The sequence below is a fragment of the Sturnus vulgaris genome, chromosome 1 (genome assembly GCF_052056855.1).
Source record: "Sturnus vulgaris isolate bStuVul1 chromosome 1, bStuVul1.hap1, whole genome shotgun sequence".
NCBI lineage: Eukaryota > Metazoa > Chordata > Aves > Passeriformes > Sturnidae > Sturnus > Sturnus vulgaris.
In genome coordinates, this window is record NC_142243.1 from 105,368,081 (window position 1) to 105,392,390 (window position 24,310).

Here is a 24,310-nt window from a genome sequence, read left to right on the forward strand (position 1 = left end):
CACTTAGGTGTCAGCAGTATAGAAAGAGTCTATTTCAGTGTCCTCAATTCAGCTACCCAAGTGAAAATTTAGTGGAGACCTTGTATGGAACACTTGGGTCAGAGCTTGCTTCTCCCTTTTCATTTTTGTCTGTTTTTCCTGACATTTTATAGACAAAATGAAACTTTCTCACTTTTTCAAAATTACTTTTCATTTTCTAGCTCTAGTAAAGAATTGGGAAGGACACTCTCTCCCTTTGCTTACCCTTAAGTTATGAGCACTAATACTTGATTGCTATTAATGCAGCTTGCTCAACTTAAATAGACTTTGTGAGCATAAGCTGAGGTTGCCAACAAAAGGTCTTCATCTGCATAAACAAAGTCACATATACAGGCACCATTTTCTACAAAAATGCAGTAATTCGAAAATTAAAGCTGAATTGGAAATAGACTGCAAGCTTCCACCATCTAAAGGATGAGTAACTTGATTCCATGCAGATCAATTGGATTGGTCTCAGCCTTTTTCCTTGTATGGTGCAGAAAAACACGGGAAGATTCCACGTTCATGAATATGCTACTACAGAAATGTACAATTCTGGAAAAACCTATCCAAGGCTAAACCCAGCCTCTCTCAGCTCATCCTCACATGTAAAGTATTTTGAAGTGACTGTTTCCTCTTGTTCTTTAATACTCTCTCTACAGACACCCAAATGCTGCAGGCAACTTCAGCAAAGATTATTCAGTCAAGAGTTTAGTCCAAATATAAAACTATATCTAGAAGATATGATATCTACCCCATAAAATCTACAATTCAAATTTCTTTGCTGCCTATAGACTACTCTGCTGTAACTCTATTTGTGTTGAGAGAAATGCCATGTATAGTCTTGATTTCTAGAGCTTTCTGAAAGGAAAGGTGAATTTCACCTTAAAGGCTCAATTCAGCCCACTGTTTATTCTGGACTTGTACTGTAAATTCACACCTGTTTGAGGACTTTTTTATTTGGTGGGATACCTGCCATTTAATATATGTAGCAAAGGACAGGCTGGTCAAATTCACCAAATCATTTTGGCCTGAAGAAAAGTTTTAAAAGGCAGACTTGGGAACGTATTAGTTGTGGTATATTTTAACTAGTATTATACCATTGGGAAAACACAGCTGGGTGTGTGAAAACACTGGTTCCCTTCCTCTGCCAGAGGAGATGTAACCAATGGCCCTCACCTCCCAAAAGTTCACCCATGATATCAACTCTTGTGTTCAGGGCAGGGCATCCACCTCAATCCACCCTGATATCTTGTTTCACTAGCAATCAATAACTTTAAAAAAGCCCTGAAGTGCAGGTTTCTCACCTTCCAGCTGAGGATCCTATCCCTTGGGGTAAGGAGCCACATTCACTTCCTCTAGTTGTCTTAGCTCCTAAAAATCTAAAAGCAGGGTAGAAGAGCTTCAGCAGAAGTGATTGAGGGACCACCACTAAAATCTGATGGTTTGGATGTTTGCTACAGACATCTGAGTTTAAATTTACTGCTTTGTGCTTCAGGGGCTTGGTAGCACAGGAAAAGTGAGCTGTACATGTCAGGAGTGGCTAAATGTTATGCCATGCAAAGAAGATGTGTGTGAACTCACTCTTTATCTTTACCAGTGCTGTGCTTCAGGAACGGATGGGAGGGAAGATGCTGCCTTCTGGTCTACTTTTTGTTGAATATTTTTTTTAAATCTTCAAGGGAAATAGACACAGGAGGAGGCGTAGGTAGCCTGCAAGTTGGAACAGTTCCTCTGGGCTCATTTCTGTTTTCTAATAAATATTTATACAAAGTTGAAAAGTGACAGAACAGTTCTCTGGCACTAAGCTAAAGCTGTCTGACTCTCCATTGCATTTTCAGTTCTGTGACTCTATCGCTTCATTTCCTTTACTTTTCTTGCAAATGCTTGAAAATAAATGTTTCATTTGGGGTTGAAAAGAAGGTTTCTTTCAACATAAAATGTAATTTGGTGAGTTTTCATTCTTCTTTGGGAAAATAAAATGTTTAAAAGTCTAGGTTTATTTTAATCCAAACCAAAATCTTGAATTTTTTGTTTGTATTTTTGTTTGTTTGCTTGTTTGGGGTTTTATTTGGTTTGGTTGAGTTTGGTTTGGTTTGGTTTGGTTTTCTTACCTCATCATCAAAGGGAAACAAAATCAATTCTTCGCATAACCTTAGTGATACATTCAATCAATTCCAAGTGTTAGGTCTCATTTCCTCAGCCTCTGTAAGAACTCCAGACTACAAAAGAAATTGCTGCAACTGGAAAAGGTGTACTAAGCATGTTTAAGTAGAAGACAATATGATTATTGTAAGATAGGTGAAAAAGGGAAAAGTGGAAGAGGAAGAGGAAGAGGAAGAGAAGAGAAGAGAAGAGAAGAGAAGAGAAGAGAAGAGAAGAGAAGAGAAGAGAAGAGAAGAGAAGAGAAGAGAAGAGAGAGAAGAGAAGAGAAGAGAAGAGAAGAGAAGAGAAGAGAAGAGAAGAGAAGAGAAGAGAAGAGAAGAGAAGAGAAGAGAAGAGAAGAGAAGAGAAGAGAAGAGAAGAGAGAGCTGTTTGTCTGATACTGTTTACAGTAAGATTAAGTCCCACTGACAGCCACAGTTATTCTGACTTTGAGAAATGTGAAAAGCAAGCAGGCAATGGGAAATTTGCATCTGTTGTTTTGTAGCATTAATGAAAAGAATTAAAAAGAAAAACCAGTCCAAACTCCTACACTTCAAGACTCCTCTGCATGCAAAACCAGGTGAGCCTACGCCAACTCTTTTCAGCGTGTGTGTTGAGACTTGGCTGATGCTGCATTCCACAAATAATTCCTCTTCTCTATGCCTGCAAGACATTTTGGTGTAGGAATTAGAACACAATCCAACATTTCAATTAAAATAATTATTCAAAATGAGCAAACCCTGAGATACTTCTATTGTTTCTTGCTTAAGAGGTGACATTTAAACTTTCAGAGATATGGAGAGAAAATTTGTTTACAGATCAAAGCAGTTCTGAGGAAATCCTGCATCTCTCTTGCTTCTCCTAAAGATCACAAAACCCCCTCTAAGGCCTCCTTGTAAGAGGACATTGTTAATATGTCCACGTAAGGATCTTATTGCACATTCAGGAAAATGTTCCCAATAAAACATAAATTACAGGGCCACAAATATGGGGTAGGATAGCACATAAAATTATTCTATTGCTTGAATAGAACAATTTGCCATCACCCTTTCTAATGCTTTAATATTAATTAAGCATGTCAGTAGCCTTTTTACATGTTTAACTTTAGTTTCTCTATTAATACATGGGAAAACAAAGGAAAACATGAGAGATTGTTTTACTTTCTCTTTATCCAGATTGAGAAAAAACAGGGTTCATGAGAACAGCACATATAAACAAATAGTTATTTTAATTACAAATAGCTATTAAGTCTCATTTCTTATGCAAGATCATTCTCAGAGAGAATCTGCTCTGGTGCTACAAGGCTGTGATTTCTAAGCTCTACTAGATGTTGTGTATATATGCATCATAGCTTTGCTGAGGCAAGTTCTATTCTTTGACTCTAAATGTCTCCCCTGTGGCTCAGCCCTTTCCTGTTGCTTTCATGAAAATGAGAAATAGTCCTTGATCACAGAGTTCCCAGGTTTTTCCTCACACTGACAAAGGAGATTGTTGTTAGCCTGCTGGCAAGTGTTTTAAGCCATACTAAAGAAATGGGATTCAAGTGAATACTCTCATGCATTGGGAAGAGGTTTGTTGATCCTCACTAGAAGCATTATGGGCACAGAGAAGGGAACGTGCAAGAGAAGCCAGGAGTGGCAATGCACTTAAAGACTGATCTTTGGGCAGTTTCTCAACTTTTCCTCTCGTGACCTCACTTCCCAGTGCACTTCCAGGCTCGTGACCCCACTTCTGGCTGCCAGTCCTACTCCTGCAATCAACTTCCTATCAAGCCACCTCTTAAGTACCATGACCTCTTGTTTGTAACCCGGTGTTCTAAGAGTCTGGTAAAGAGGTAACTCCCTTGGTGATTCCCTCAGCACAGATGCTGCCAGCAAACCACAGAGATCTCAAGCTGCCTGCTCCGTATTTCCTCACACCAGGATTGGAGGTATTTACACGCAAGATTTTGTCTGGGAGAATAATTGTCTTGCCATTATGCACTCCTTTCCTTTAAGCTATAGAAATAAGAAATTTAAAGCCTCAAAATACAAGAAGGCAAAGATGTCTCACCCTGGCCAGCCTGGGTGCTGACCCACCCAGACCTCCATGAGGAGTGCAGCCACAAAGAGGATGTGAAACCACACCTTGCCATGACTCTTTCACAATCACTTCACCTACAATTTGCAGTGTTCTTCATGATACTAAGAGAAGGAAGGGGAAACTAAGCCATCTTGGTAAACCTCCCTTCATTTTAATCCTTCCTCATAAAAAAATGCCTCCTGACTCTGTATCTGTTCATCTCCAGCTTTCTCCCCTTTTACCTGAAGTCTGAGAGTTTTCAACCACATGAACTTTCTCAGAGGTGGTCTTTAAAGGAGAATATGCATCTAATCACAGAAGAACTACAGACCCAGGTCACGATTTAGTACTGAAATTGATGCCTAATCAGCCTCACACATGCTCTCCTCTTCTTGGTATCTCCTCTTCTGAACTGCCCAGAATCCCACTATGTTTCATTTGTCAGACTGCAGATGTCACTGTAGATTGGTAGAATTCCACAAGGATCCACATTCAGTTCTCCATGGAAGATCCAAAAAGGCCAGCTTAAGGTACACACATGCAGGTCCACTAAAGCAACAGAGGAGAAAATGTATCCTACAAAATGTTTATCTTTTAATAACAAATATTTTCTTACAGTGCTTACCTCTGACTGCAGTAACCACATAGGGCATCTTGGATTCAACTGAAAATTTCAGATGCCTGTTAGTAGTAATGCCACATGACTCCTTCTCCCTGACCGTGTTTTTCTGAACACGGGGGAGATCTTCACACCTATGCATAAAAGCACAGAAGCGTGAATTGGTTTTTCTTTTCCCCCTGTAATGAACATGCCTGCCAGAATGCAAGTCAGGAAATACCAGCTTCCATAGGCACTGCCACTGTGGGTGGTTGGAGGCCGGTGCACCCATCCCTCTGGGGGAACAGATGTTGCCACTGATTCACTTTGCAAGCATGTGAGTCAAAGTCTGCATCTGCGACAGCTTACAGTAAAGAATTGTGAGCAGCTGCAGAGCAAAAAGCACAGAGTGAAAAGTCAATCAAGATGTAAAGCAAGATACTGCATCAACCCTGAAAACTGACAAATGGAATCCATTTGATTCAAGCTGCAGCAAATCTACCTGAGCAGAAGAAAGAAACAGAAAGAAGAGACAGACAGCAATTCATGAGTGCCCCGTGTGCGATCCACAGTGATATTCTAATGCCTTACATACCTCCTTTGCCGTTAGAAAACGCTGGAAGGAGTCTGTAAGATACCACAGGACTTCTGACCTGAGTGCTGCAATCCCTCCCTGACCAGTGAATCACTCAGAGGGTCTGGCTGAAGCACCTCAGCATTTGCAGCCACAGAAAGATCTAGGACATTCTTCATTGCATCGAAAATGTTGATTCAAGTCTGCTGGTCAAATTCGACTTTAGCAATTTATTTCCTCTTTGATACAATATTGGCACATACTAATGGCAGTATTAAAACTAGAGGAGGTGGTTTCTAATTGGTATGCTGTGCCTACCTCACACCACAGGCTAGTGCAGTTCAGCTCACACCAATTTAATTGAAGTTTATGTGTTGCTTGTTGTTTGCAAAATGAGTTGAATTGTCTACATGAAATGTATTCCCTACATAAAGAAAACTACTTCTGCAGCCACACAGGAAAGTGAATACCGGAGAGAAGGAAAAAAAGGTGTGCAAATATTTGATCAACTTTCTAAACAAATGTTTCCCAGCTGCTTTTTCCTCCTTTATGTTTGTTTTTTCTGGATATTTATGATATTGGGTTTTACTAGCTCAAATGCTTGCACAAGGTAGAAATGCACAATGTTGCATATTAAGGAAAAACAAATTTAATATGGGCTTTATCCCCTAACTTGACCATCAGCCAGGATTATATTACTACACGGGTCAGTCACGAAAGAGAAACAATTCCACAAGCCTTAAGTAAATTAAGCCTGTGATGTGAGAACTTTCTCAAACTTACAGGTAGCATTGGTGCACCAAAAGATAGTTATCTTTCTAATCTTTAAACAATTTATAATGATAATTAACATAATTTAGTCAAAGTCAGGGGTTTCACCAGTCAGAACACTTTTCTAGCTAGTTATCAAGACTATAATTATGCAAAGGGAAGCAACATCTTCAAAATTATGTTCTTTATGAATGTTTTGTCTTCCAAACCCATGTGGTTCAGGGACTTCTTAAATTTAAAAGGAGAGATTTGACTACATGAATAGTTTCTATTTCTTCTTTGGGTAGGTTTTTCCCTACTGCATATGCTACTTGTAGCAGCTTAGTAGCTACATGCTGAGCAGATATTTTTCAAAGTTTTCTTGAGTTGCTGTAACATAGGACTCTACAGTACAGAGCCTTCCATACATTTGCACTGTATTTTCCCATTGTTTTTATAACTAATACTGCATTTATAAATTGCATTTAGCCATACTGAATTTCATTTGCTATGAGTAGTTCATTTATCTAGATTTCTTAAGCTTCACCAAATTTTTCCCAGTTTTTGTCTTCCTATCTACATCTTTCATCTTGACTAGTCTAAATTATTTGGGGGCCATCTGCTGACTTACTGCCTCTAGGCTCACCATCCTTTCCAAGTTATTATTGTATACATGAAACATTGGCCGTAATACAGAAACTTGTCAGACCCTGCTCTTAGGATTTTGTAATAATGAAAACTGATCACTGACAGAAATTGACTCCTTCCTGCTTTTTCAGCAATAACAACAGTGACTACTTAATTTTTTAATCGTTGTTGTCAAAGGTCTTTCAAAGTCTAAATAAATGGTATTAATTCATTTTAATTTATACACTGACCACTCCATTGACATAGACAAGGAGTCCAAGTTTGCAATCTCTGCTGCAAACACTCATTGTGATCTTCTAAAGTTCTTTTATTTCAGTAGTTCAAGGTCTTTTGCAAGGTTTGAATGTACAGTTCCTGGCCTGAAAATTTCTGAATCATCTCTAAACCACTATAATATTCTTAACAAAGTAAAGAAATAAAAATCAAGAAAACTTTCAAATAAAAACTTTTGAAAAAAATATGAAAGGGTAAATTTTGGTGAATTGCTGTAAATTTTGGTGAATTGCCCTAGAAGAGTTTATTTTCATTCTGGATTTTTAAAAAAAAATCATCCTGTCCATCCTGAAAGAAACCTTTTTATTATTTTTTTTTATTGCTATGTTTCAGCCAGACTGGTCTAGTCTAGCTCTCCAGACTGATATAAAATTATGATCTCTAAGACAATTATCCCTCCAGAATACAATCCTTTATGTGGATATTGTCATATAAATGCAAGTTTTATAGCAAGAAGCCATTAGTAAGGAAAATAAAACAGTGGGGTTTTTAGAGAAAAGACTGAACAGTTGTTATTATGCCACCACATTATTTCTCATGTGACTACACCTTGAATACCCTGTGCAGTTTTTTCCCTCTGATGCCAAAAAGGATATATTTGAACTGGGGAAGGTTCAGGAAAAGGTCACAAGGATGATCAAAGGTGTGGATCAGCTTCCCCACCGGGAATCACTAAACAGAAGAGACTGGAAATGAAATGAAATGACGGAGTGGGGGTAGGACAGAGGTCCATAAATCACACACGTGTGTCACAGGGGAGCAAACTGGGCACAATGGGAGCACTGTACCCTCAGGGCAGGAACTGGGGCACAGCGTGAAGAGAGGAGGCAGCAGGTGGAAAACAAAGGAAAGGCAGAGGCTCTTCACACAACATGTTATTAAACTCTGCAGCACTTTGCCTCAGGATGCTGTGGATACCAGTAGTTTCAGAAAACAGCCAGACAAATTCACAGAACAAAGGTTTGCAAGGGGACTGCTGCATTTTACAGATACAACTTCCAGCGCAGGGGAGGTTGAGCCCCAAATTGCTGGCTGGCAGGAGAGTACACCAGGCAAGTACTGCTCACTAAGCCCTGTTCTTATTTCACCTGGCCATCCATGGCTCACCAATACCAGAGAGAGGACCCTAGGTTAGATGGGTGTCTGGTCTGACCAGCACTGCCATTCCTACACTCCTATTTTCTATCTCTGGTGCTGAAAACCACTTCTAGTGACAGATTTTTATTGGCATCTAAACCATATCCATCTCATATCCAAGTTACCTGCCAACTCTCTTCTCATGAGAACAACAGCTTGTTTTCAGCACCCTGCATGCAACATTTCATTCCTTCCTCTTTGCCACAGAAGAGGACCTTTCTGGAGATAAATCTTCTCTGGAGTCATCTAAGGAACATCCCAGCAACTGATAATGAAACACAACCGTATTGGTATCAAGGAGAACTGCACAAGCTGCATGACAGACTTTGGCATTTACATTGCAAAGTACAGAAGGTGTAAAGAAAATGGATAAATTAATCCACAGAGCACCTCATGCCTCATGCTCTGGGCACTTAATCAGCATGACTTGTCAGAGAGGATTGACCAAGGGATAGGTTGGTCTGAACCAATCTGTCAATTTAAAGCCAAAGCAAAATATTTCAACTTTAAAAACAAAAAAAAAAAAAAAAACAAGCAAAAACCCAAATAAACAACACAGAAAACTGAAACAAGCAACTAACGAAACAAAAAATCCCATAAAATAATCCTGCTTTAGGATTATTATAGGCATAAATGATATAGGCCTATATGATATTTCTATAGCTACATTGGATTATCTTGTCCCCCAAGGTAAAGAAAAGTCATTAAAAACTTTATTTCAGAGAAAGCTTGATATATTATGGAGGAAACAGGTAAATATATTTGATTGTCAAGATGAAGTGTGGTATTTTCAAGCTTGTCCAACTGTGATTAAAAATTCAGGGCTTGTGACTATTTTGTCTTGTTTACTTATAGGGAAACCTTCCACCATTTATTCAAAAAAGATACATTTAAATTTATTTATACACACTGAAAGCAAAAACACCAATGCAGCAACAACAGAACATCCAACAAAAATCCTTGTTGCTAAATTTGACAGGGTCAAGCTAAAAATCCTCTGGGCTTACTTAATAAATATTCAGCCTTCAAAGGGTCAGTAACACTTATCCTGGACTCATTCCAAATGTCAGCTTTTCAGAAGGCTCTCAAAATAGGCCTTTCATGCTAGTGAGACATCCTGCACTAAAAATTAGCTCTGCTTGAAAAAGTATGGGACAACGTGGCCTGCTTGACATGAAGAACTAAATTTTATGTGTTTCATTTCTGAAACTGTCACCAAAGCATTGTATAATTCAGTCAATGTGATGGCAGGCATTTTTTCAATTAAATAGGGTTTTCTTCTATCAAAAAAATGTGATTTTTGTAAACATAGAGTTTTGATGTTTGTGTTTTTTAAACAATCCCAATGGATTCCTTCTTTTATTTCTTTTTAAAAGCCGTGACATTTGCTACTTCAAAAGCACAAGAAAAGTCCTGATCTTCTCTTTGTTATCTTTATTTATGCTTTTCTTCACACTGAAAATAAAAAGGTCATAAAAAAAGTTTAAATTACAATCATTTTTTTAACCTTTCTATACTCAATTCTGGAAAACTGATGAGACAACAAAGGTGCAAAATAAAAATTGTTTAAACGGTAATTGACATGATGCACTGTAAGTCCATTTTAGCTGGAACTCCCTGCACTCCAAGACCCATGGCGTTCAGCATCCCTCTTCTTTCTTGCCAAGGAGTATGTCCCTTGGGACACCACCTAACCTTTGGGGCCAGTCCCTCCTACCACTACACTGGTGTGGGCGTGACCTCCTCATGCTAGAAAGCGGCTGGGCTGAGGAGTGCTTATTATTTGGGCAGATCAGTTCCCCGGCCAGGATCACCAGGTAACCAGAGAGCAGCTTGTGTTGGCCAGAAGAAGCAACTGTTTCTTCTTTCCAGATGGAAACAAGCATCCAAAACCAGAAAATCCAGCTCAGTTCTCACAGGACCTGTTTGTTAAATTACAGACCTCATTTCCAGGAAGGCTGGACCAAACTTCCCCGTTCCTACCCATGAAGGCAGGGGAGTCCTGGTCCCAGAGGTGCCAGCAGCCACAGAGGAGGAACAGGCAGCCCCAGGAGGGTGCCCTGAGGGGACAGCCTGTATCCTACCAAGAGGCACAACACTGACCCTGCCACGTATGCTGGCCACTCCATAGCCCAAAATCGCTATTAGCACGAACAAATCCATCCTTCCGTGAGAGCACGGCTGCTGCTGCTGGCCTCGCTAAATGCTACGTGTGCATGTGCTGCATGCCCAAGTACGTGCTCTGTCAGAAATGGTTATGCGAGAAATTGATGAAATTATGCACAATGGTAGGAGCTTCCAGGAGGGAAATAGCAATGTTTACAAATGCATAAGATGAGATTTCATCAGAAACAAACTATGTGGATATGGGATCTTGCTTCATTCGCATTAAAAGCACGTGTGCCCCACTGTTGGATCCAATACACTTAACAAAGACAGGCAACAGACCTCACTCAAAATTGATTTAGCTGCCTGGCCTACAGAATATGTGCATGAAAATTTATGGTGTGCCTCATCTTTTCCCGAATGTACATGATAAGCCTTACCTACTCCTTAAGGTTATTACACGAACATTTTAACCTGACTGAATTTAATTCAGTGCTTTAGTGCCGCTTACCTACATCTCTAACAGTGAAATCATTTTATTCCAAGTAGCAGAGTTTTTCACATAGAACCACATCCTCCAGACACAGGTATAGACAAATATTAGATTATTCAGGAACATAAGAACATGCAAGAATGGAGCCTAAACTTGGTCTGTGGTGCCTAGTCTGTAGATTAGTATTCGTTGGACACTGATACTTATTATTCATTGGTTCTATTTTTTAGTTCTTATTCTTTAATAGCCTGATTTCTTTTGCACAATGGTCCACCATTTCATAGAATAATTTGTCTTTTCTGAAAGGGATATTGTGTTACATTCTTTTTCTTTGTTTCTTTTATATTGTACCACCATCTTTTAAAATTTCAAATAAAAGCATGACTGGAGTAAAAGACAGTTAAATTACATCTACATGGATACTAATAAGCAGCCTCTAAAGTCTTAGCCAGTCGCCTAACCAAAACATAAAGCATATGGGAAAGAAGGGGGCCTAAAACTGAAAAACAGCAATTCTGGTCTTTGATTGTTTAGTCTGTGTGGTTGAGGGAACACGAGAATAGGAATAGGAGGGCAAGCATGGGAAGCCTAGTGCAACTATTTGGATGCATAATGATGTTAAAGGACCTCCACCTGCATGTATAGACTAATATGGTATGCATTTAGACCTCTGCTCTTCTAAAACTTTCTATTTGTGTTTGTTTTCTCTACATATGCACATCTAAAAGGTCCAGGACCTGGTCCAACATAATTGCATCCACACCCTTGTGTGGAAGATTGAACAGATTTACTCCTAAAATCACAGAAGATCACTAAGAACTTGGAGGTTCTTATAAACTATGATCTTTCCAAGGCCTCGAGGTAGGGTGCAACAAGCCATGCAAAAAGAGTCATACAAAGTGAGAACGACTGCAAGAGCCCCTCCACCTCACTGAGCCTGTTTGAAAAAAAGGGAAATGCACACAGCATTGACATCCATCCTGCTCCATGCTGAAATGCCCACACAACTGGATCACTCATGCTTCCCAGTTTGTGCATTTTACCGAGGGACAACTATAGCAGGAAAACTGTTGGATTTTTCACAACTGCAATTCGCTATTTTCCTGCTTTCATTTCTACTCGGGCAGATAGAGTAAAAAAACTTTCCTTTTCAGAGCCTGCATTTCTTTGCTCTGACACAGATTCCGGTATGTTGATGAAAAGACAACAGTTTTCTTTGTCCTTGCACTGCTTCCAGAGCAAGCATTCAAATCTGAGCTATCTTATCTGAGAGGAATACAGAAAGGACTGAGAAATTATGGTGCAACATGAAGTGATCTGATTTCCAGAGAAGCAGGCCTCCACCCGCTGCGCTGTTCCATTGCAGCTGAGCACTACATCAGGCAGCCAATCTGTATCAACAGCAATAAGAAAGCATGGCAATTACAATGTGTTTTTCCCTGGTAAATCATAAAGGGATTGTCCCAGATGGGTAAATATATCCTCTGCTCACCAGGAAACAGAACTGCACAGAATCTGGAATCATTTCAGTCTAAGCAAGGATGTCTTGTAGACAAAACACTGGTGAGCATCCCAGAAAGCTGGGTACCAAGACCTGATTGTAAGACCTGAGATAAATACTGTAGATTATTATTTTAATGCGCACTAATTTTAATTCTTCAGATGGAGTCACATTTTTCTGTATGCTTAATAAATATTTCTTAAAGATACTTGGTTGTATAAGAAGGGCTGTGATCCCCAGGTCCTCTGTTTTATCCCCAGGCCTCTTCACTAGGTTCACGGGCAGGATTTTGTGGTAAATAAGGTAACATTTTTCTCTTCGTTTCACAGATGTGGTGAAAAACTAGTCATTTCTTGCTTAAATCATTGAAAAACATATTTCACCTTAAAGTAGGGAACTGACTAAAGCAGCTCAGAAAATTAGAAGCCAGTGAAAACAACAGACTACCATAGAGAAGGCTACACAAACTTAACAACTGCAATTCAGGAGAAGCCTTTGTTTAAGTTCAACAGATCCTTTAGCTTCAGTTTCTGCATGTATATGATAAGATTATTTGAGTCGAAATAATTATAAAAGCTTATGTGGGTTAATGTTCATTGAATGCAGATCCAGCCTGCAAAAAATTTCTTACAATGCCAGGGCCTTTCCAAACAGATGTTTTATTTTACTTTTACAAAACCAAGCTGTTTAATCTTGTGACACAATCTACAGTTCAGACATAAAAGGATTTGGCATAGATATACATATATATGTGTGTGTGTGTGTGTATATATATATATATATATATATATATGAGTAGACCTTAAGATACACCTTAAGTATTTAAGTATTTTAACACTAATATTCACATGCAACAGAGAAATAGTAACAGGAGAATACAGTGTAGTTTGTATGATAAACTGTACCCCATTCTACCTAGCATTCCTTCAGCTGCAGCGATTTATTAAGTGTCCTTCACCAGCAGATAAATATTTCTTTACAAACAGATTATAAAACTTCTCTTGTTAACAGAACTCTCTAAGTGTTAAATGCCACCATATCTCTGAGGTGCCACTCCCTCTATTGTTATAATAAAATACTTTTTTACCTGTGGATGTTTTGAATTATCTTTGCTGTGTCCAAGTGCTGAGACTATTTAGACAAGTAATGGTTCTTTCAACTTCACCAGCAAGTGATTGCAGTATTAAATAAAGCCCTTCTGTTAAGCAAGAGGTCAGGTTAGACCACAGGTCCCTTGGTGTTACCATCACAGAGAGAAAAAGGAGCCTGAGTACCTACAACATAAATTCAAGGTATGAAAAGAGAGGAGGTACAAAAGCAAAGGACTCCACTCTTAAAATCTATGTTGCACTGCTGCAATACAGGCAAATTTTCTTGACACTTAGACTATGAAAATGTGCCCATTCCCATTCTCATTCATACCTTCTTGAAGGTAAGATGCAAAGCCTCCAAAACATTAAAACTTCGGACTTTGAAAATGAACACTTAATGCCACTTCAGACCCAAAACAAATTTGAGCCAGCATCAAGGAAGCATAAAAGTGGGTTAAAGAAACACAGTTGTTCACTTAACATAAAGGATTACAATGTTGGCATTGTTTTCCTAAAACTAACATTTACATAGAGAATTTTTCGTTCCATGTCAAATGTGACATATTTTAAATGCAGCCCATCACAACTCATGCTCAAGCCTGGACTGTTGCCCCTTTTCCTGCTACAGAAGTAATGCTTGTAACTTTCATATACACAAATAAGCACCAATACAACAACAGAGAAAGCTGAGGATGGGGCCTCCTCTCTGTTGCAAACACACCAAGAATATTTCTTTGCTATTTGACCATATTAGACACGACCAAAATTTTATACAACAGCCTTGGGGAACATCTCCTCCTTTCCTTTTTGTGGGAATGAATCTCCTTCTCTGTTTGCAAATTATTTTAGAAGCATTTAATTTGTGGATATTTAAATTTTTCATGACTACACCTTTCAAGGTGAGATTCTGATAAGTTTTGCAAGAAATAAGTATGCCTATGAGATTTATGATTAAGGCAAGGCCCAGAGAAATTAAATGAGATAACCAGCATAATGCTAGTTCACGGCTGAACTAGTACTGGAACTTGAGAGTCCTGCTTCTGAGTTCTCTGATGTTAGGTTGTGTGGATTTGAAAAGATAGACATCTTGGACTCCCAGAGGAAAGTGCTCCAGACAAAATCAATCACTGTCAAAAGTAGGTGAGATTCCACTGAAGTCATGCCAAGGGTGAGTTGAGCAATTCATCTTCAAAGAAGTTCATTGCATCTTATCTCCAGGAAGATATTAATGATATTAATGGCACATTTTATGCAATGTAAGTTTCAACATGCAAATTATTAAGAGATTTCTTCTAGTTGTTTGCACTTGCTTTCAGACTGAACTATCAAGGATTTGTCACTAGCCCTACAACCTACCCCACTTCCGTTGCAATCAGAGGCAAAATTCTTAGTGACTGCAGTAGAAAACTTCTTAACTGTATAAACCTGGACAAAACTTGGAACAACCTGATACTTGGTGATAGAGTTTTGCTGGGAAATTGAAAAAATAACAAGTAAAAGGATAAACATTGTCATCATCAAAGAATCACAGGATTACAGAATGCGTAAGATTGAAAGGGAGCACAGTGGGTCATCTGTGTTGGCAAAATGTAGGCTAATTGCCATCCTTTATTTAGGACTGCCATGCATCTCTTTGCTCCCAGGATACAAGCTATCCTGCTTATCACACTAGGAACCATTCCCAGTGCTTATATCTAGGGCGTTTTGCCAGTGAACAAGGAATGCACAGCTCTTCAGAACAAGTTTCTATACTGTTAACATGCCCAAAACCAAGCATAAGCACGTCAAATAAGGCTTGGGACGTTCATAAATAGCTACAGGCTCATGTCAGGCAGTAACAAAATGAGTAACCACAGTTTGGTAATAGCCGACCATGAAAGAAAGCATGTAAGAAATCAAATTCACTTCTTTCGAGTTCTTGGTTTCCCAGTCTTAATGTTGAAGTGAGAGAGAGCCTGACAGTAGTGGAGCACATTGCAGAAGGCCCTTTACATCCAATCATCTGTACTCCTCTTCCCCTCCTCCCATATTCCTTGGAGGTGTTAGCCCATAGGAATGCAGACCTTGTGGCATTGTCAGAAAACAGTAGCCATGTTACTGTCTATATTCATAATATATAATTATAAAACTAGTCAGTAGCTAGAACAAGACATTTTGTTTTATACTTTTCAAGTGAAATGTCAGCTCCCATTCACTGCTAGTGTCTCTCTGTGCCCCCTATGGAAGAATGAGAAACCACAACACGTATATGGATATGAACTTCACCCCTTCTTCTTCCTTCCAAACAGTTCCATTCATCAGAGGCAGCTTGCTTCTATTTCACACACAGCACTGCTCAGAAGAAAATTCTACTCCCAGGACATGCATCAATGTAGACTCACCGACCAGCTGCTCACGTTGACCACATCAGCTTCCTCCAGATCTGAGAGACACCAAAGTGAAAGCAGCAGCAGCAGCAGCTGTCTGCCCCTTGATTCACAATGGAGGCAATGTCTGTAAAAGTCTCCTTTAAAAATATCTCAGGGAGTCTACCACACTTGCATGATGAGCAGAGAACTCTGTGTGTAGACGCCCTCTTGTCAGACAATTACTACCAAATGTACTTTTTCTTCCTGTAATGTGATGGGAAACAGTTCAGTAATTAAAGAGTGGGCTGAAGGGGATATTTTTAGTAGCTTGATAGCTTTACAATCACGGAATTATCTCACAGGAGTAAGTCACACGCATGCGTGGTTATAATTGGAGTAGCTCAAATTATTCCAATGGGAAAAACAGTTCCACAGGTCACCTGCATATGAAGTGTTTATTTGTGCACACATGTGTCCAACAGAGAAACAGCAGTGCAAGGGTCAGCACACCTTGGCTACTCACTCCATGGTCCACATCTTTGCTCTCTGTTTCCCTCCTGGAGCATCCCACATGGGCAGCCCCACACCACATGAGGCAACACAGGTGTGAGTATGTCCCTTTTGCCAGGTGTGTTTTATAACCCTCCACAGGTCTGTGATTCCTGCTGGTGCAAGGCCAGGAAGCAGTGCAAAGGGAGAGGCTGAAAAGACGGCTGGGAAAAGGGTGCTAGAGCTCCCAGGACCACAAACAGTGGATGGGACAGAGATAAAGGGCTTCTGTTCAGCTGTTATTCCTTCCATTGCAGGAAGAGAAAGTAGCTCTGCGTACTGTTTGCCACAAGATCATTGCAACTTTGTCCAAACATAAAAGCCAGGAGAGGAGAGAGGAGGTATGACCAGGGCAGTGATTGCTCCCCTGTACTCGGCACTGGTGAGGCCACACCTCAAGTCCTGCGTCTGGTTCCAAGCCTTTCAATACAAGAAAGACATTGAGGTGCTGGTGCACCTCCAGAGAAGATGATGAAGGGTCTGGAGAGCAAGTCCCACAGGAAGAGGCTGAGACAGCTGTGGTTCTTGAGCCAGGAGAAGATAAGGCTCAGGGAAGACCACATCTCTCTCTACAATTATCTGAAAGAAGGATGTAGCCAGGTGGAGATCAGCCTCTTCTCCCAGACAACCAGCAACAGGAAAAGAGGACATACACAGCCTCATCCTGCAGCAGGGAAGCTTCACGTCCGGAATAAGGAAGACCTTCCTCATGGAGCAGGTTGTTAAGCATCAGAATGGGGAGCGGCAGAGTCATCATTCCTGGAAGTATTCAAGGAACAACTGGACATGGCATTTGGTGCCATGGTCTAATTGACAAGGTAGTGATGGGTCAAAAGTTGGACTCGATGATCTCAGGGGTCTTTTCCAACCTAATTGATTCTCTGATCCTCTGGACACAGAGACCGTGCAACTGCTTGGCACAGTTGCCTGTGATAGGCAAAGACACAAAAGGGGATAGAGCAGCCCTCTGCTACTCTGAGCAGTTACTCACTCACGATTTTTTAGACCCTAAATAGCATCAGACACAGAAAACACAGACTTGTCCTACCCTGACTGTTATCTTCCTACGTCTTGTACCAAACACAGACACAGGAGAAGAAAGAAATCAGCCAGAATTCATGTGGTTGGTGCCTTGCCTTTCCTTCTTCTCTTCTCCTTTTATTACCTAAAACTGCAATTTAGCCACTGCTCTGAGAAACTTGGAGCTTCTCTCCATTAAGATGCTGGTAGCATTTTCTTAGCAGATAAAGAGTTTTTCTACAGAACCTGGTAGCATTTAGGTAACCTATAGAACACCTTACAGCTGCAGACAATTGTCTGGGAAGGCTGCAGTTTAATTCAGGCAGTCAGCAAGCAGGCTGGCTGCATATGAACTTGGAGCACGTATGAATGGATAATGCACTATCCAGATGTTTCAAAGACTTTATACATGTAGAAAATAGACATATTTTATACATATATACATACTGTATATGTACATGCAAAATCCATACAAATATATGTATATAACACACATTTTACATTGGTAAATAGAAGGAAATTAAGGAAGGAATTCAAAACTTACTGCAGTTGATTCCTGAGACTGTATATACAGGCTGTTTTCTATAGCTTACAGAGTCTCCCACTTTGGAGATAATCAAAAGTCATCTGGACATGGTCTTGGGCAACTGGCTCTGAGTGTCCCTGCTTGAGCAGAGAAGCTGGACCAGATGAACAGTAGAGGTCCTTTCCAACCTGAACCATTCTGTGTTATTTCTTATTGAAAGCCATATTAATGCCATTCTACCTGCAAGTGAGCTCCCATCCTAAGTTACAGTTCTTACTGTACAAACATTCCTCTTAGTTCATTATGTTATTCACAGATTAGTTACTTTTTTCCCACTGTTAGGGAAACTGAGGCCCTGAGAAACCAAGTGGCTTGCCCTGGCTTTGCACATCAAACCAGAGCAAAGGCTTGCCCCAGGCCTCTGTTCCACATCAGCTGCCAAGACTAGAAATCATAACTCTCCAAGATTACTTGTTGCTTACTTCTTTTCCTCCTCCCTACTTGGAAACTACATGGGAAAACGAATGCTTCTACATTTCTTTGGAGTCAACTGTGCCCCTGGTGTTCAGGCTGACACCTTCAGTATGTCATTGCTGAAAGTGTTGGTTAGCCCCCTTTGGGAAGGAGCTTTGATAAATGCACTTGTGCTTGTGCTTGAACATGATTGGTTATGAGAGCCTGAGTCTAAAATTCAGTGAATGCTTTGAACAAAAGTCAGCTTTGTAATGAACAAAGAAAAATTGCCTGCAGCATGGGTATGTTTGAGATATATGCAGAACACCAGGACTGTCAGACCTGTGATGCAAGATCAAGATTGAAAGTGGCTGCTGTAACATCACACTGAGAAATAACCAACCTTAGCACAAGAATGAGATTGGATACAAGCTGACCAAAGGGCTGCTACAAAACCCAAGGGAACTGTAAGACAGGGTCATACTTTCAATTTCTGCTTGGCCATTTGTGTACCTAAGGCACATTGCAAGAGACCTATTACCAAATATAAACACTGAACAAAACCATAAAAGAAAGTTTTGCACCTGCTCCCTCGAGGCAATGCTCAAGTTCCACCTAGTCCAGCTGGCCACGTGGCTCAGATGTGGAAAGGAGGGCAGGAGGGCTTCCTCCTCCCCTCGCTAGGGAACAACTCTTTTTCACAGGGCTGCCTGGAACAGGTTCAGTTTCCTACTCTTTGTCCATCCCCTGCTGCAAAAGTTTGCCAAGTAAAATGAAGACCACAGGCAGTGCTCTGTAAGGGATGAAAATCCCATTTCCCGAAGGATGTTATTAACCTGGAGGAGCATTGGCCCCAAAAGGGCTACAAGAAGAACAAAAACTAAGAAAGTAGCTCCCAGGTGCATTAGATGCTACTTGAGACTTTTAAACACAAGCTTGTTGGATAATATTACTCCATTTTTCAGTTTGGAAATGAAATCTCCTTCTCTAGTTTACAAAAAAATGCCAGAATTTCCATTTTCTCTAAGAAATTGATCAAAAGCAAAGTTCAATTTCAGTCTGACAAAACATAAGCAGTAATGAACAACACTCTACATGCATTTAAATTTTTCCAGTTTTTCTTTGTCTTCCGCAATCAAAATCATTATTTCTCTGACCCATTGCACATCTCTTCAGAGCAAGAAGATATAAGGGCATTTTTTTGTCCAGAATGCAACAGATTTTCAAACCACTGGTTTAGCTGTTTGAGGTGGTTTTCTTTTTCTGAAGTCACAATATCACAAAGCCAGTGTGCAAACAAAAGGAAGTTTGAACAACATTTATGAAGACATTTTTACCACACCCATTTTCATGGTATTTGAATACCATGAATGGATGGCAGTGCTGCAAAGGGTTAGGATGGCTGCTCATACGCTGGGTGAAGAAATACCTTTGGTCTCTGTTTGCTGTGCTTCCAGATGAATGTCACCAACATACGAGCACTGGCTGTTCCAGCTGGTGTTTCCAACATCCTCACCCAAGGCCTGATTCATCCCTCACTCTGGTCAATGGCAAGACCCCAGCCAAGCTCACTGGGAGCTGGATCTGGCCCTCAAGCTCTGGGTACAGCAACAGCACCATGAAATTCATGGTTGTAGTAAAGTAATTCTACACAGAGAAGTTCCTCTTTGCCTCTGAATAGTCAAATCAAAACCACATTTTAAATGCCAGAAGTGCGTGGGGGAGCAAGGAGAGAGCCTGTTTTATGAAAAGCCATTGGTTATGTTTGAGCTCTTTACATCTTTCTTTGATTTTTTTTTTTTGTCTGGGATGGCCCAAGCTCTGCAGGGTCTACTTTTAAATAATTTTATACCTTTATTTCCACCTACTTCTTAAACCATTCTAGAAAACCTTAAAAAAATAAACAACCTTATTCAGAAAACCAACATCATTTTTGTGAAACCATAAAGTTTATTCTAGCAGATTAGTTTCGTGTTTTCATGTGCATGCACAACTCTTTGTGTATCTGGAAAAAAAAGAGAGAGAAAAGAGCCTATCGACAACGGCCACAATAACTTCATTTTACTATGCTTGATCTATACTTTCTATGATTGTTTCTAGATAACAGAACTTCAACATGTGCATTGGGTCTTAGATGACTAAAACAAATTCATTTCCAAAACACACTTATCAGACTACTTATTTACCTAAACAAGGAAGAGGAATAAAGGATAGACCTCTGTGGTAATATGCTCCACCTCAGAGCCTTAGTTTACAGGACAGCCTTATCACAGGTACATGTTTGATAAAACTAAACCCAGATTCAGCAACCCTTAAAACAATCAAAGTTCCACTGGCTTCTGGTAGGGGAAGGTCAATTAGTCTGCACAATTTGGGAGCCAAACATTTAGGAAATATTGCCAGAGTTTCTTTCAATTACTCTTTTAACAAAGAATAAGAAAAAAAATCAGCAGCTTAAACACCTTATTCTAAATATTTAAAACCAATGGAGGAAGTAATGGATAAACCCTATTTCTGCTATACAACATAAATCATGGCATTTTCAGTTCAGATTAAAAGAAGAAACAAACCAATTACCTCTTTTTTTTCACATCGTTAAACAGATTAACTTCTTCCTCAGGCAGCTGAAGCCAAAATAAGAAGCCACATAGTGAATATTTCTCTGTATCAAACAGGCTCCGGGCTCATCTTGTGAATTCTAACCCAGGCTGGATGTGTAAAAAAACTTCTCTCTACGTACTTTGATTAATTTGCCATGGGCAATTCACAGAAATCTGACAGACACTCGATTCTTTGTGAATTAGTCACTCCCCTCCTTTCCAATAAATCTTTACGTTCCTTCTTTTTTAAAACATAATATAGCCATTAGCAAATCCTAGCTGTGCTGCCCCATCCTATTCTTCTCCAGAGCATAAAGTGTCCCACACATTCGCTGCCTCCATTCTTTCCCATCCTCTCCCTCTTTTAAGTATCTTTCACCACCAGATTGGCATTGGCAGCCAGCCAACCAGTCGGCACTTACCTAGACAAGTGCTATGCTGATATGCCTAGATCTTTGAAGTGTCACACAACAAGTCCAACAAGTTAGTTTTCCTCTTATTTTAATACTTTTTGCAGAGGGCCTCAGCCACAAAGTACATTTCCCATCAGGTTTGGGATTTGGTTTTTTTTGTTTCAAAACACCTCCTTTCTGTGCAAACTTCTGCTGATGACTTCCTTTTTGAAATGCTTTGACCTCTATGGCATTTTTGAGAATATGCATGAGAAATGCCTTTGTGAATGATGTTACACTATACCTAAATTAGGTATACACCCCAGGAACTCCAGTTCGGAAAGTCATGGTTGGATTGGTTAATGCCATTTTTAATGATTACTGATGTGACATGCTGCCTAGATCAAAGTGCAAAGAGCTGTTATTTGTTGCTGCTTCCCATTACAGCACATTTTGAAGAGAGACACTGCAATGAAACAATTAGGACTGGGTATATTTAAAGAAAAATAACATGCATCGGGCTGATAAAACAGATAGCCTTAAAATGACAAAAAAATTAGGGAAAAAAAAAAAAAGACAAGAAAAACCAAAGTATAGTTAGTGCTGTTTTTTGCAAGTTCCCATATCTGAACCCACTGGGTACTGATTTCATTTTATTTCATTACCACATCTGAAGCTGCTGATAGTAAATCACAACCAGAGACTAATTTACAAAGTTGTCCACTGCAGCAGTAAAGGCATTGCCCTTTTCTCTTATGAAAAGCTGTTTGTGATGCTGTCATGGGGGGCTGTCACTTCCCAGGGGAGAAACCATGACTTTCTGGGATAACTGCCTTTTGTAAGAAATCATTTTTGCAGGCAATTCTCAGCCTTATCTTTTTGCAAATTATTATTTTGCTTGATCAGGGGATGGTAAAACAGGTTGTGCCTATAAGAAGCCTCTCCTTTTGAATGTTGCTGCTTTTATACAATTATATTCAAAACTCCTAATCCCTCATTACTGTTCACAGACACTGGCCTGCCTTTTATATTCAGGTAAATAGCAGAAGTTACGTTAGGAGACTTCCTACATGCCATATTACCCATGTGCATGCCAAACACGTGAGACTCTTCAGGTTGGCTTCTTCCACCAGACAGGACCCCTTACTAACAACCTCGTCAACCAACAACAGGGCAATCCGCTTTCCCACACACATCACCTTTCCCTTCTTCTAACACCCATTTCCACACCCAGCGTTATGTCACTGATAACCCCAACAGGGACTTGTCTTAGGAGAGGCAACCGGCAAATCTGAAGTACATCACAGGTACTCAAGATTCAGAAATGCAGATGCTTGTACTGTATCTTGAGTGGATATTGTTGTTTTCCTTGCTCACTGTATCTGACTCACTTACTGAACCTGCAGATAAAGAAAAACTACTTGGGTGTCTCTGCTATTGTAGGATTGTTACAAGTGGCAAAATCAGAATTTTGATCAGGATACACAACACCTTTTTCCAAATGCACTGCGTCTACAGCATGAATCACCTCCTTTCACACGCTCACCTGACTAATACCTCTGTGGCAACTACAGGAGAAGACGATGAGCAATCAATGTGGGGTAAAGGCATTTTTACAGTCTTCTCCAGTATTACCTGATCATGTTCATAGACACCTGTTTCTTGGAGGATGTTGCTTTTCTCTGTCCATGTCTATCCAGGTCATTGAGAGGATATCTGATCACTACAGGCTTGTACAGACCGCCACCAAGTGCTCCGGAAGCCATCCTTTCCGGCTGGAAAGACATTTGTGTGAAGGCACAAGCGTAACCCTGGGAATCCAAGGCACCGGAGCACTGACTCTGACTCACCCCTTACATCCTTCTGTCTCAGTTTCCTCCCTACATAAGTGAGGAAGATTAAGTTTATTCTTCCCTCTCAAGAGACTTGGAAGGAATCAACATCGTTTGTATTTCTTTTTAAACATTCAGCAGGTAAACACTTTAGCTCAGTTAAGCTGTTCAAAACATAGATATGTTTCTTTTTCTCAACATTTCCTCTAATTTGTTACACATTCTTTGCTGTGGGGCCCTACAGCTGAGCCCACAAGACCAATCACAAACTGGAAAATACGATGTTCCTATCTAGAAGACATTAACAAATGAAAAGGCCCGTGAATAAACTCAGGCACGAGTCACTCACAGGTACATTAAGTCCATGCGTGTTTGCATGACCAGGGCCTAAGACTAAAGAAAAAAGCAAAACTAATAAACAACAGATATGGGGGAATGCGTGCAGGAGAGCGCAGCACCAAAGGCATCCTTGACACGCATTTTTAGCTTATAAAATGCCGCATTTACACGGAAAGCAGTAACAACGCAGAAGTTTCTTTCCGAAGCGAGGACACACACCAACTTTCTTTCTCTTCAGCTTACGGTCGCGACCGCAAAGTCCCGCTTCGCACCCCCAGGGAAGAGAGAGATTCCGGCCCCGGGAGCCGCAGCCCAGCCGGCACCTCCCCGCCCGCAGCGCGGGAGAACGGACGAGCCGTACACGCTCTCCCACGCCATCCCCAGCCCGCCACGGGCACATCCCAGCGGCCGCCCGACGCCAGAGCCCCGACATGCCCGGTGCCCACACCGCGCGGTGCCCGCTCCGCCCGGTCCCGGTCCCGGTCCCGCCCCCGCGGGTCCGCCCGGCAGGCCCCGAGCGCCCCTGCCCCGCCGCGGGAGCGCCGTCCAGCACTGCCACCAGCCCAGCGCCGGGGCCGCCCCCTCCCCGCCCCGGGAGGAGTCCCCACCTCCCGACCACTCCTCCTCCTCCTGCTGGAAGGGGAAATATGAAGCGGAGCCGTCGCCGCGCTGCGCGGAGACGAGAGGGGACGCGGCAGCGGCGGTGCGGGCATCCTCGGGCACCGAGTGGCGGCCGAGCCGGAGCCCTACCGGGTCGGCGGCGTGCGGGGCGGGAGCCCTGAGGGACGGCGACGGCGGCCCCGGAGGGTGCCAGTGGCCCCCGGCCCGCCAGCCGCCTGCCCCCCAGCGCCGGGCC

At 41.1% G+C, this 24,310-nt stretch overlaps 1 long non-coding RNA gene across 3 annotated transcripts in view; it reads right to left on the minus strand.

Moving 5' to 3' along the window:
* LOC148225387 (uncharacterized) overlaps positions 1 to 15,978 on the minus strand; it is a 134,294-nt gene extending 118,316 nt beyond the window's left edge. The window contains exons 1-5 of one of the 3 annotated variants that reach the window (XR_015806727.1): positions 15,777 to 15,978; positions 13,392 to 13,578; positions 4,850 to 4,977; positions 1,603 to 2,826; positions 1,326 to 1,400 (exon numbers count right to left, since the gene is read on the minus strand). This is a non-coding gene — a long non-coding RNA (uncharacterized LOC148225387). Of the gene's footprint in view, positions 1 to 1,325; positions 1,401 to 1,602; positions 4,978 to 13,391; positions 13,579 to 15,776 lie in introns of all 3 variants that reach the window. The other 2 variants (XR_015806725.1, XR_015806728.1) reach the window with 2 other exon arrangements.
* Between the last annotated feature and the right edge of the window lie 8,332 nt (positions 15,979 to 24,310).